General features: G+C 43.2%; 1 protein-coding gene across 4 annotated transcripts in view; it reads left to right on the forward strand.

The window, feature by feature from the left end:
• Positions 1-12,304, forward strand: part of LOC110507192 (phosphatidylinositol 4,5-bisphosphate 3-kinase catalytic subunit beta isoform) — an 85,091-nt gene that overhangs the window by 9,538 nt on the left and 63,249 nt on the right. The window contains exon 1 of one of the 4 annotated variants that reach the window (XM_036964687.1): positions 1,645-1,665. The exons of the other annotated variants lie outside the window; for them this stretch is intronic. The gene's annotated coding sequence lies outside the window, so the exon portion shown is untranslated. Of the gene's footprint in view, positions 1-1,644; positions 1,666-12,304 lie in introns of those variants that run through there. 4 annotated transcript variants of the gene reach the window in all.

A 12,304-nucleotide genomic window follows, 5' to 3' on the forward strand; every position in this document is an offset into this window, starting at 1 on the left:
TTATAATCAATCCTCAGGTTGTTTTTAGTCATAATAATCAATGATATTTCAACCGGACAAAAGCTTCATCAATATTAAAGGAAAACAAGAAAGGTGCGCTCTCGGTCGTGTGCATGAAAAACCTCTGGGACACTGCAGTGTCCACTCATTCAGACTGGTCTTACTCCCTCATTTTTCCGAATACAAGCCTGAAGCAATTTCTAAAGACGGATGACATCGAGTGGAAGCCATAGAAAGTGCAATTTGAGTCCTAAGTCAATGGAATCTGTATAGGCAGTCAATGGAAAACTACAAACCTAAATAAAATAAATAAATAACTTCCTGGATGGATTTTTCTCCGGTTTTCACCTGCCATATCAGTTATGTTATACTCACAGACATTTTTTTTTATCCTATGGAAGTTTGGAAACTTTTGAGTTTTCTATCCAAATCTACCAATTATATGCATATCCTAGCTTCTGGACCTGAGTAACAGGCTGTTTACTCATCCGAAGGTGTAAATTGTGCCTCCTACCCTAATGAAGTTAATCATCTCAACTTGCTCAATTTCCACATTATTTATTTCAAGATTTAGTTGAGGTTTAGGGTTTAGTGAGTGTATTGTTTGAAATACAATGCTTTTAGTTTTAGAAATATTTAGGGCTAACTTATTTCTTGCCACCCATGCTGAAACTAACTGCAGCTCTTTGTTGAGTGTTAGTCATTTCAGTCGCTGTAGTAGCTGATGTGTAGTGTTGAGTCGTCCACATATGTAGATACTCTGGCTTTACTCAGTCAGTGGCATGTCGTTAGTAAAAAATGTAAAAGGGGCCTAAGCAGCTACCCTGGGGAATTCCTGATTCTAACTGGATTATATTTGAGGCGTCCATTTAAGAACACCCTCTGTGTTCTGTTAGACAAGTTACTCTTTATTCACATTATAGCAGGGGGTGTAAAGCCATAACACATATGTTTTTCCAGCAGCAGACTATGATCGATCATGTCAAAAGCTGTACTGAAGTCTAGCATGACAGCCCCACAATCATTTTATCATAAATTTATCTTAGCCAATCATCAGTCATTTGTGTAAGTGCTGTGCTTGTTGAGTGTCCTTCCCTATAAGCATGCTGAAATTCTGTTGTCAATTTGTTTACTGTGAAATAGCATTGTATCTTGTCAAACACTATTTTTTTTCCAGAAGTTGGTAACAGGCTGATTGGTCGGCTATTTGAGCCAGTAAAGGGGGCTTTACTATTCTTGGGTAGCGGAATGACTTTAGGTTCCCTCCAGGCTTGAGGGCACACACTTTCTAGTAGGCTTAAATTGAAGTTGTGGCAATATCGTCTGCTATTATCCTCAGTAATTTGCCATCCAGATTGTCAAACCCCGGTGGCTTGTCATTGTTGATAGACAACCATTTTTTCACCTCTTCCACACGGACTTTACAGAATTCAAAAGTACAATTCTTGTCTATCATAATTGGGTCCGATATACTTGGATGTGTAGTGTCAGTGTTTGTTGCTGGCATGTCATCCCTAAGTTTACTTATCTTGTGGCGAAATCCTGCACGGAGCCTTCACTGTGCGCTGCCACTTTAAGAGCGCTTCAGCAGTAAGGAAGGAGGAGATATAGACAGCTCTTTCAGCTCTCTGGGAGGGAGCTCTTGGTTGGCGCTACAGTTTGATTGTATGTGCTATGCTGCAGAAGTCTTGTTTATTTTCAGCGTGTGTAGTTTGTTTAACTCAATCATCGGTGTGATCGCTCTAGGTCGTGGTTGTTATCGTTTGGGACCGCACCGGTTATGGATCGCATGGTTTAGTAGCAACATTGTTGCGAAGCTTTGACATACAAACAATCAGACGGTCACAGTACAACTGCAAGCCTGAAGACCACAGCTAAGATCTCTCTTGTTCTCTTTCTCTTCCCTCTATCGTTCCAGTGCTTTACCCTGCAGCAGACTTTCTATTTTTCAGATGCACTTTCCGTTGATTTTCATTAGAGCCGGACTATTGCCCTGCCAGAAGTATTTGGGTTGACATTTTAGTTAAAAGGGAGGTTGCTTGCAAGTTGTGTGTTGTTATTTGAACTGTATTGAGGTGGTGTGTACTACTGACATGTGGCCGATAAGATTGTGGACAGTTTAAGGCCTTTGTTTTGGCTCTTTTTCCCAAGATTTCATTTAAGGTGCCCCAAAGTTTTTTACTGTCCTTCTTTATACGATTTAGCTTTGTTTCAGTGTAGCTTATTTTTGTTTGGTCACGTTAGTTCTTAATTTGCAGTACGTTTGCCAATCAGTTGGGCTACCAGACTTATTTTTCAGAACTTTTGCCTCATCCCTCTCAACCATACCATTTTTCAATTTCTCATCAATCCATGGGGATTTAACAGTTTTACAGTCATTTTCTTAATGGGTCCATGCTTATTGGTAACTGGAATAAGTAGTTTCATAAATGCGTCAAGTGCAGCGTCTGGTTGCTCCTCATTACACACCACAGACCAGCAAATATTCTTTACATCATCAACATATGTGTAACGGTTTTCCTGTTGTGAAGGAGAAGCGGACCAAAATGCAGCGTGGTGGTTATTCATGTTCTTTAATTTATAAAGACACTATACATGAAATAACTAATAAAACAAATGTGCAAAAACCTAAACAGCCCTATCTGGTGCAAACACAGAGACAGGAACAATCACCCACGAAACACTCAAAGAATATGGCTGCCTAAATATGGTTCCCAATCAGAGACAACGATAAACACCTGCCTCTGATTGAGAACCACTCCAGACAGCCATAGACTTACCTAGAAAACCCCACTAAGCCACAAACCCAATACCTAACAAAAACCCCAAGACAAAACACACCACATAAATAAACCCATGTCACACCCTGGCCTGACCAAAATAATAAAGAAAACACAAAATAGTAAGACCAGGGTGTGACAATATGAATCAAATCAAATCGAATTTATTTATATAGCCCTTTGTACATCAGCTGATATCTCAAAGTGCTGTACAGAAACCCAGCCTAAAACCCCAAACAGCAAGCAATGCAGGTGTAGAAGCACGGTGGCTAGGAAAAACTCCCTAGAAAGGCCAAAACCAGGCTATGTGGGGTGGCCAGTCCTCTTCTGGCTGTGCCGGTTGGAGATTATAACAGAACATGGCCAAGATGTTCAAATGTTCATAAATGACCAGCATGGTCAAATAATAATCACCACAAAACTTCTTGTATGACCTCTTATATATTAGCCCAGCCTTTGGAACTTATGTTTTCCTATATATGGCTATTATATTGTGATCACTACATCCTATGGATTTGGATACTGCTTTAAAGCAAATATCTAAAGCATTAGTAAAAATGTAATCAATACATGTTCATGATTTAATTCCTGTGCTGTTTGTAACTACCCTGGTAGGTTGACTGATAACCTGAACCAGGTTGCAGGCATTGGTTACAGTTTGAAGTTATTTCTTGTGTGGGCAGCTTGATGATAGCCAGTCCATATATAAATCACCCAGAAAATGTACTTCTCTGTTGAATTCACATACATTATCAAGCATTTCACACACATTATCCAGATACTGACTGTTAGCACTTGGTGGTCTATATCAGCTTCCCACTTGAATGGGCTATAGGTGAGGCAGATGAAACCTGTAGCCATATTACTTCAACAGTATTTAACATTAGACCATCTCTAAGCTTTATAGGAATGTGGGTCTTTGTGTTTGTCCATGCCCCTAAGATCATGTACATTTGATACAGCATTATGACGACTCATTGTCACAATGGTAGGGATTAACTGAGTTGGTCTTGGATCATTTACCAGTCATTTGTTTCAATGCGGCCTTGGAATGCGTGGGGCCCAGGAGCCAAGATGATTTGGATGAACTCCGTCATTCCTGTAGTGTGTCTTCTGTTTCTAGAAGGTTTCAAAGTGATCTATAAAAGTGACTCCAGCAGAGTACAGTAGTCTTTTAGCCAGATGTGTAATGCCAGTAGCCTGCTGAATCTTTCACACCCGCGGCCCAACGATGGTACTGGACCTGAAATTATTGGCAGTTTTTTTGAGTCTTTTAATGCTCAAATTAGTTATTTTAAAATACATTTTCAAATGTTCCGAGTTAGCCCTCCAGATGTTGTTTGACCCCACATAGACTACGACAGTGTCAGCTCCCGGCATCTGTGGTAGAACAGTCGGAAGCAGACTTGTTATGTCCTGTACTTGTGCTCCTGGGTAGCACAGAGTTTTTGCCTTGGGGACCGAGATGTTTCTCACCTTAGAGCTGCCTATGATGACAGGTGGTGATGTTTCATGGGCAGGTCTCAGATCTGAACCCCAGGTAGAAGCCACCGGAGAAGGAGACAGAACCGAGGACGAAGACGCAGGTACCTCCGGATCCGATCTTGATTGGGAAGCCACCAAGGACGAAGGCACCGGAACCTCTGGATCCAGGGCGGCAAAGCTGTTTCTGCTCTGTGTCAGTTCCAGGCTCAACATCTCCATGGAAGCCCCCATTGCTAGAGGACACCTTCGACATCCACGGAGAGTGACTTACCTCCATGGCTGGTTGGTTGGGTCTAGAACAGCTACGTTCTCCAAGGAAGGGGGAGACCCCTTCGGGGATGGAACCCTGCCTAGTGCCGGCCAGTCGTCTGTGGAGAGCCGACTCGGCGGCTAAACTTCCACCAGACCAGAGCGGCGTCCGGCTACATGGGTGAAAAAAAATAAAACTAGGTGGGCGTGGGTTCCCCAGTAGCTTATTTAGGTTTGTTACTTGCTTGCTAAGTATATCTACTTCGCTCCTGTAGTCCTCCGCAAGAAAGCTGTTGCTACATTGAAAGTCAGCACGGTCCACATTGTCCCGGGAACAAAGCAAAGTAAACACAGCTCCCGCAACACTGGAAACGTTCAATAGTGGCCTCCATTTGAGACCGCCGAGCCAGCTAGGCTAGCTGGGCTTTCGCATCTGTCTCTCCCCCTATACGGAATCTGGCAGGATCCCGGGACAGATGGCAGCCCTCACAGTAATTTAGCCCAACAGAGCTAAAATAATATAAAAACACTGTCAGCTTTTAAACCGAGGTCTTTAGTTCAGGTTTCGGCGTTCAACAACAAACATGTGTTGCGCTCTGATGACGTAGTGATTGACATGCGTGTGTGCGTCTATGGATGTGCTTGCCTAGTTAAAGGTTACACACACACCACACTGACCAACAAGTTCTTTTATTGGCATTTACGTATGTCCCCATTACCAGTAAAACATCATCAAAACCTATTTCTTTCACTTACTTGCTGTGCTTTTTCTTTGTTCATTTGTTCTGTCGTTTCATTCTCAACCAGGATTTATATAGAACGCCATTTGGGTCTTTGCGTGTCCAAAAAGATACTTGTCAAATAACACTATTTGACGTGTCAAATAAGCTTGTTGACCAATCAGGACCTGAATATGACTGCACGTCAAATAATTTAACACGTTAATAAAAAAAATGTCACGTAGTGTAATCGATGTGTAATAACTATCACTCGTATTTCATATGTCACAATGATTTCATCAATACGTATGCTATGATGCTGGTAAAGTTGTCTCGCGCACCTACAGTGCTGGTCATAAAAATAAAAAAGCTAGCTAGCTCATGGATGCAAACAATGTAGTTCTTCCCCAAAAACATAGCAAAATATCTGTTTCAGTAGCTATATATCGCTTGGTGTCATCTAAAATAACCCTCATTTATAAGACAGTTCTTATTTGATTAATGGTGGTCGGGCCCGTGAAGCGAGCCACGATAAGGATTAGCCACAATAGTGGGCTGTTAGCCTTCAAAATAAAAGTATGGCATAATTCTACTATTTGTATTAATTTGCATCGCTGTCAATTATATACTTTTATTTTGAAGGCAAACCGCAAATTCCACTATCGGGCCTAATCATTATTGTGTCTAGCTTCACAACACAGTCCGTTTGGGCCTCACTAGCCAGCTAGCTGGCTGCTTATAACGTTAGCTGTGGGCAACAGAGTTAAGTAGCTGGCTAGTTCAATTTCAATAGGCGAACATCAAGTGGCAACCTAGCTAATACTTGCTCACAAGATTTCCTAAATCATTGCTAAGAATAATGAAAATTACTCTAGTTTCTACTGGTCATTGTTTTCAGGCTGGTTGTATTGGTGCTAAAGCTAGTTACCCCAGAAGTTGCAGTTGAACAAATGATGCTTTATAACCAACGCGGTATTGTAAATACATTGTTTGTGGCTGGTGTATGCTTGTTTGCAGACTTTTTTTGTACTTTTTTGTACATCTTTGGCAGTCATACTGTATATTTTTTTGACATGCAAAGACCCAAATGGCGTTCCATAGTATGTATGTCGTGAAGCTAATAGCAGTGTGTAACTGTGTAACTCTGGGTGGGCAACATCGAAAAATAGCACACTTGGTGGTGTCTACCGGTGCTCGGCCAGTCGGCGAAAGCCAACATCACCCACGATAGAGAACGGTTGATTGTCAAGGGCAATGAATTCCATTATCTTGGCTTTAATGGATTTCACCTGTTAGTTGTCTCGCTGAAATTCTTACTCTTTCAAATGACTGCTGGACTTGTTTGACTGCTCGATCCACACAGCACAGATATTGTGGGCTAGGTTAGGAATGCTGTGTTGCACCTGTAGCGCTATATGTTACGTGGCGTCATTATGTCCTGTACCTACGTTAAATGGGTATGCACGGTAGGTATGCACGTTTTTTTACATCAGCGTTAAACTAGACATCGGGCCCATACCGATGTTGCCGTTTTTAGATAATATTAGCCGATTCCGGTATGTTCACCAACTATATCGTGCATCCCTAAGTGAAATGTGTTGTTTTACAGGGTCCGCTGTAGTAAAATGGCACCACTGGAGCAAATTAGGTTTAAGTACCTTGCTCAAGGGCACATAGACAGATTTTTCACGTTGTCGGCTCTAATATTCAAACCAGCGACCTTGCGGTTACTGGCCCAACGCTCTAACCGCTCGGCTACCTGCCGCCTACGTACCGGTGTTCATGCATTTCCTCTCCCTTTTCTGCCTGTTGTTTATCATCTGACCTCTGGCTGCTCTTAGCCAAATACTGTATATCACTCCTACACAAAAATGTGCAGGTGTGGATTGTAATGTAGACATAAACGTCCAGTATATTGTGGGAGTATTTGCGCCTGGTGAGCAGACATCATGGAAATGTTTTCTTACTATTTGTCTGCTACTCCTCCATCTCACCCTTGTGTGTGTGTGTGTGTGTGTGTGTGTGTGTGTGTGCGCGCGTGTGTGTGTGTGTGCGCGTGTGCACCATACCCTTGGCTGGGGCAGACCTTTGTTCAGGCAGAAGGTAACTGATTTACAGCATCCAGGGGAGCTATGACAACTATATCAGACTCACACACACACAGCCCCTCCCATCTGGGGGCAGTCTTACATTGGTCCCTAAAATTAGACAGAGAGAAGGATGGAGAAAATTCACAAGCTGTCTCACACAGTCCAGGACACACACACACACACACACACACACTGACACTCCTCTCACACCACAACATCGTCACAGTTTTCTTAGATAATTAAAATGTATGGACTTTAAGTGGGTGATTGTGTACTGTGTGTTATTCTGAGTACATCTGTAATACATGAGGGGCAGGGTTCATAGGTGTCCTAGTATGGCTGTGTATTGTGTTTGTGATTGGCAGACCGAGGTATTTTGTTTACTTCCAGGCAGTGATGACGCAGGGTCTTCTGTAAAGACTTCTTGAGGACCTGTGTGTGTGTGTGTGTGTTTGGTGAGAGTGGTGTGTGTGTGTGTGTGTGTTTGGTGAGAGTGTGTGTGTGTGCGCTCTTGATTAGTGTGACTAAAGGAGCCTCTGAGTCGTTGATGAGAGGATGTGAAGGGTACACCTACTGAGAGGGGTCCCTAGCTGGTGGGTCTTCAGATCTAGTTGAGAGAGATGCGTGTCTGTCTTCATGTCATATAGTCAGTGTTCTTTAGACTAGGTGAAGAGGGCTGTTTACGTACAGGGCCTATAGAAAGTCTACTCCCCTTGGAATTTTAATGTAGCAAAATGGGAAAAAGGTTCATCTAAATAGGGAATCCATTCATTTTTCTTCCCTCCAGATCTACACAACCTACTTTACATTTTCAAAGTGAAAAAGTTATACATTTCCTAATTAAGAAAAACTCAAATATCATAATTGGATAAAGGCATCCACATGCTTCCCAGCCAAAGCTATTTGTGCATATATTATGACGACATTTTGCAACGTTGATGTTTGTTTTGGACATAGACAAGAGTTATTTTTTTTTTCCGGCAGTTCGGCCGCACAATATATTTTTTCTCGAGGCAAGCCGAAGTCGGTAACCCCCTCATCAGCGATTTGGTCAACAGTAGGGATTCTTCAATGCAGTGCCGGTTGTCATTCAACGAGAGATGTCTTGTCTTCATGCAAAAAAATTCACTTGAGAAATACTGCACCAAACATCTGAGTCAGATGCAATGAAGATCTCCTCTGCAAAAACATCAAAATGAATGACAACTCAAATCTATCTTAAATGAATTGACTTTTTTGAGGAAGTGTATGCATGCGTGTGAAGGCTTTGTCTGCGTAAGCATCCACGCTCAGCACAGATGCAGCACCCAGACCTGCACCATCCACCATTGCTTTGTGCATTGTGCTACGTACCGTTAGCATTTTTTGGCTAGCGCCATGAGCCTGTCTGCTAGTTAGCCATTGATTCAGTGAAGAGCCCAGTGTTATCTTAGACTGCAAAGCATGCTTGAACAAGGCCCCTTTTTACTGTGGTTCCAGGCAGCTTAGACGGACGCCAGTGACGTTCGGTGTGTTGGTTAACGTTTAGCATCAGAGTTTCCTGGTACAGCCAGACAGGCACATGCACACAAAAGTAAACTCGGACAGAGAAATACACAACTGTTGGATGTATTGGGTTATGTGATAATGTGAGAGCTTTGATAAGCCCAGCTCCCTATGAATCCATCCAGTCAGTTAAACATTGACTCTCCAGACTACGACATCTCATCAGTACAGCTACAGCCACACAGTTCTTGGAATGAGCATGAGTCTGCCGCTCATAGGGGTTTTTGCGGTGTGTGTGTGTGTGTGTGTCTGCTTGTTTTTGTGACCTATATTTAGCTGTCCATTTCTATAGCCTATTCTGGAGAAACTCAGAATGGACTGTGTGCTTGACTGTCCGTAATATATTACATTACGCCCAGTTCATCGCTGTCTTTCTGAATTGATCCAGTCCCTTACAGGTGGGTGATATGCTCCATTCTGAGTGACACTGTCATAGTGAACACAGACAGACACACAAACTCTGGTGTTGTTTTCCTGGGCTGCATAGGGTCACACCCTCCTAAACAAGATGAGCCATCTGCCATTGGGAAAAAACAGGAAGTCAGCAGCCTTCCTCCTCGTGTGTGTAGTACGTGTCTGTCTTCAGTATTTGTATATTTGAAGTCGGACTGTGTGTCTGCAGTATGTTTATCTACCATACCACAGAGTTTACGTTTCCTCTGCCGTCATTGAGTGGATATAGCCCTTTGAAGCGCGGGAGCTGGTGTGATACAGGGCCATATGTAAACAGGAAAACAGGATAATATTGTGGTACATTATGTCAGTAGGCCTCTACCACGGTATTATGTGAACCATAGCTCTAAGTACCCTCTTATGAGAAATCTGATGCCTCAGCTATGTTTTGAAAAATATGATATTCACGTGGACCTTCCCTGGAGAGGGGCCAGAGCTAGGAGGGGAAGGGAGAGCGGGAGGGTGAGCCACAGAAACATCTGAGTTCTATAGTGCTTGCAATATCCTTTGTCTTAAATGGAGAGAAAAGAGGAGCCCCTTTGAGGGAGTGAAATGCCACTTGGGTTGAAGGGCTGTGTGATCTCGTTCTCCGTAGCTGATGTGAGTAAGACCTTTTAAACAGGTCAACATTCGCAAGGCCGCGGGGCCAGACAGAATACCAGGATGCGTATTCGGAGCATGCGCTGACCAGCTGGCAAGTGTCTTCACTGACATTTTCAACCTATTCCTAACCCAGTCTGTAATACCAACGTGCTTCAAGCAGACCACCACAGTCCCGTGGCCAAGAACGCCAAGGCAACCTGCCTAAATGGCTATCATCCTGTAACACTCACATCTATAGCCATGAAATGCTCTAAAAGACTGGCTCACATCAGCGCCATCATTGTACCCCACACTGCCCTCACCCACCTGGTCAAAAGGAATACCTATCTATCTATGTAAGAATGCTGTTCATTGACTACAGCTCAGCATTCAACACCATAGTCCCCTCCAAGCTCATCACCAAGTTCAGCACCCTGGGACTGAACTCCTTCCTCAGCAACTGGATCCTGGACTTGCAGGTGGGCTGCCCCCAGGTGGTGAGTGTAGGCAACAACACATCCACCACGCTAACCCTCAACACAGGGGCCCCTCAGGGGTGTGTGTGCTTAGTCCACTCCTGTACTCGCTGGTCACCATGACTATTGCCACGCACGACTCCAACACCATTAAGTTTGCCGACAATACGAAGGTGATGGGCCTGATCAACAACAATGAAGCAGCCTATAGAGAGGTCAGAGACCTGGCAATTTGGTGCCAGGACAACAACCTCTCCCTCAACATCAGCAAGACAAAGGAGCTGATCGTGGACTACATGAAACTGATCGATAGGGCTGTAGTGCAGGGGGTCTGTGTACACATTACTAAGGAATTAACATGGACCACACCAGAGGTTGGAACCAAAATGATTTCCCAATCATTTTGTTTTGAACAGAACCATTTTTTTTCGTACTGTTCTGACCAGCAAAATAAAATTCTGAACTGGTTCTAATGAAGAACAAAAAAGTAACGCTTTATTTCAGTAATTTTTTAAAATCTGAAATCGATGGTGCGGGTATGATATATTTTGTATCGGAAATTTGAATTTTGCCGTAATAGCATAGTTTAATCATAATGAAAGACAAGCACACACACACTGTGCTGCCAATCGGTGTAGGGCGTGAGGTGTAATAGACATTTTGCGGGTGAGGCGTGAGAGAGGATGGAGGAAGCTTGCTTTGAAGCACTGGGTGTCTTGTTATGACATGCATTATGTGGATTAGGTCCTGAATTATGGAGGAACTTCGAATGTGTTTGACCTTGAATGACTTTAACGTTGAACCAGAGCAAACGTTAGCTACCCAGCTAACAAGCTTGTGTGTGCAGAGCAGCACCAGAATTAAAAAAAGGTTTTACCTTTATTGTAGTTAATAAATCCACTGTGAAACGTGATAACTATAGTATCCTTAACTTGCATTAAAAAAAAAGTGAATCCATTCTTCTCTGTATAACACCTTTCCCTAATTTCTGAACCACTCTTATGTCTTCAGTAGGCTCTAGTAACCTATGCTTGAGAGATGAAGGGCAGGTAGCCTGCAGGCATTCAGGCATGTGCAAGGCACCCGACCACAAGGCGCTACAGAGGGTGGGGAGTACAACCCAATGCATCACTTGGGCCGGGCTCCCTGCCACCCAGGACCTTTATACCAGGCTGTGTCAGAGGAAGGCCCCAAAAAATTGTCAGACTCCAGCCACCAAAGCCATAGACTGTTCTCTCTGCTACCGCACGGCAAGCGGTACCAGTGCTTGAAGCCTAGAACCAACAGGACCCTGAACAGCTTCTACCCCGAGCCATAAGACTGCTAAACAAGACTGATAAATAGCTAATCAAATGGCTACCCGGACTACTTTAATTGACTTTTTTTGTTGCACTAACTCCCGTGCACTGACTCTATACACTGCTGCTGCTGTCTATTATCTATTCTGTTGCCTAGTCACTTCACCCCTACAGTTGAAGTCGGAAGTTTGGTAACACCTTAGCCAAATACATTTAAACTCAGTTTTCACAATTCCTGACATTTAATCAGAGTAAAAGTTCCCTGTCTTAGGTCAGTTAGGATAACCACTTGATTTTAATAATGTGAAATGTCAGAATAATCGTAACGAGAATGATAGATTTATTTCAGCTTATATTTCTTTCATCACATTCCCAGTGGGTCAGAAGTTTACATACACTCAATTAGTATTTGGTAGTGTTGCTTTTAAATTGTGTCGAACTTGGGTCAAACGTTTCGGGTAGCCTTCCACAAGCTTCCCACAATAAGTTGGGTGAATTTTGGCCCCTTCCTCCTGACAGAGCTGGTGTAACTGAGTCAGGTTTGTAGGCCTCCTTGCTCGCACACTCTTTTTCAGTTCTGCCCACACAGTTTCTATAGGATTGAGGTCAGGGCTTTGTGATGGCCAC

This window comes from Oncorhynchus mykiss, chromosome 27 (assembly GCF_013265735.2).
Source record: "Oncorhynchus mykiss isolate Arlee chromosome 27, USDA_OmykA_1.1, whole genome shotgun sequence".
Lineage (NCBI taxonomy): Eukaryota > Metazoa > Chordata > Actinopteri > Salmoniformes > Salmonidae > Oncorhynchus > Oncorhynchus mykiss.